Below are 1,818 nucleotides of genomic sequence, written 5' to 3'. Positions count from 1 at the left end.
TTTACATTTTGTTTTTTTTTTTTTCTCTTTTAAGCTTAAAAGATTTTTTTTTTTTTTTTTTTTTTTTATCTAGTTGATCTAGATATGAGGGTGGTAAATCTGTTTCAAACAAGCTTAAAGTCAACATGAAATAAAAACTGACCTTTAGTATTGACTTGATTAATAAATATCCAGTTATGCGATTCATTTTTATTCCAGGTTTATGTTAAAATGTTATAAACTCTTGGCAATTCTATCTAACAATGAAGCAATAAAAGGACCTTTAAAAAAGCTGATTTTACATGCAATGCATTTGTCAAACAGGAAATGGAGAGTTGTGAAGGGTGCATTACATTGTGCTCATACAGGATTTGATTCTGTTTTTGGCTAATATTCTGTGCATACAGAAAAATTGCATACTATGCATGCACACTGTGCATACTGCAGAAATAGTAATGTTTTATTATAGAAACCTGCTTTTACAATTATGTTGTGATTGCATGTTTCTAGTGTTTATTACATTACATTGCATTGCATTATATAGTATGATTTATCGATGCACATTATAGCAAAGAAACATAAAACGTTATTCTAGTATTGAATGCCCACCTTTCATGTTCCAATCAATTTTTGACGGATGAAATCAGATACTAATTTTTTGGAACAATCTGTTTTACTCATAAGTACAACATACTGTAGTAAAACAACATTTCATGTTGACCTTAAATCTTCAGTCCTCTTTATTTGTTATACTTGTTTTCTGGCACTTTCTGCCAGTAGTTTGGTTGATACTCATCATCCTGGAACTCATGAGCTATTGAGGCGGCAGAACTCAATTATGAATTTTTTACCCATTGTGCTCAGTTTCAGTGTGTGACATGAATTTCTTGCACCATGGTCCCCTCTGTCTTCTGTTACTGATGCTGTTCAGAATAGCAAATCCTGTGCAGGTTGGTGTTTGGTTTATTTCTCCTCATGATGTGAGAGACGACAGTAAACAAACATGCAGTAATCATATATGTTTGCAGTATGCAAAATGTATACTCACAGTATCTGTCTGCAGGGAATGTGACCTAATATTTACCAAAATGTTTAGTATTCCTGGTTCATATCTTGCAATTCTGAGGAATAAAAAGTCACAATAACCTTTTTCATTTTTTTATTACATGGTGGAAACAGACTTATTACATGGTGAGGATTAATAGATCATTTAGTAGATGCATATATAAATTTGTGAACCATGCACTGCATACTGCATTAGGAGTATAAGTACTATGACAGCCATTTTTCATAAAATTAGATTAAAATGCCAAATATCTGTTTTTATATGCAAGACACAACTCGTATAAATCACTAGTATGCTACTTTGCTGACCTCACTACATTGCATGCATTTATTGTTTCATACTGTGTATACAAATTATTTATTAAAAATAATATGCAGGATAAAACATATGCTTCAATATATGCTTTGGATAAAGGCATCTGCTAAATGATTAAATGTAAATGTAAAGTAAGCACTATTCTAGTATTTCATGATGAACATATAATATTCTATTTGGATGAGATGAAACTGCATTCAAAATATTTTCTGTTTTTTTTTCCTTGAAAGCAAGTGTAACTGATGATTGCACTAATGCAAGAAGACATGGTCTATATCACAGTATGAATTTATAAGCTGTTAGTATATGAATGATGCACTGGCATTTATTGATATAATCATATTCACGCTGTGAGGCCCATCCGACATGATGTGATATTTTGTTTTTAATATTATGTATTGTAGATATAAATGTAAAGTCACAGACTGAAATGCATGACCTTTAAATGTGTTGCTCAA

The 1,818-nt window shown here is 31.1% G+C and overlaps 1 protein-coding gene across 1 annotated transcript in view; it reads left to right on the top strand.

The window, feature by feature from the left end:
* LOC107592172 (thrombospondin type-1 domain-containing protein 7A-like) overlaps window positions 1-1,818 on the top strand; it is a 158,669-nt gene that overhangs the window by 40,550 nt on the left and 116,301 nt on the right. The gene's annotated exons all lie outside the window — the stretch shown is intronic.

This window comes from Sinocyclocheilus grahami, unplaced genomic scaffold, assembly GCF_001515645.1.
Source record: "Sinocyclocheilus grahami isolate Dianchi unplaced genomic scaffold, SAMN03320097.WGS_v1.1 scaffold150.1, whole genome shotgun sequence".
Lineage (NCBI taxonomy): Eukaryota > Metazoa > Chordata > Actinopteri > Cypriniformes > Cyprinidae > Sinocyclocheilus > Sinocyclocheilus grahami.
The sequence above is the reverse complement of the archived record's forward strand: the minus strand, read 5'-3'. Positions and strand labels throughout refer to the sequence as shown.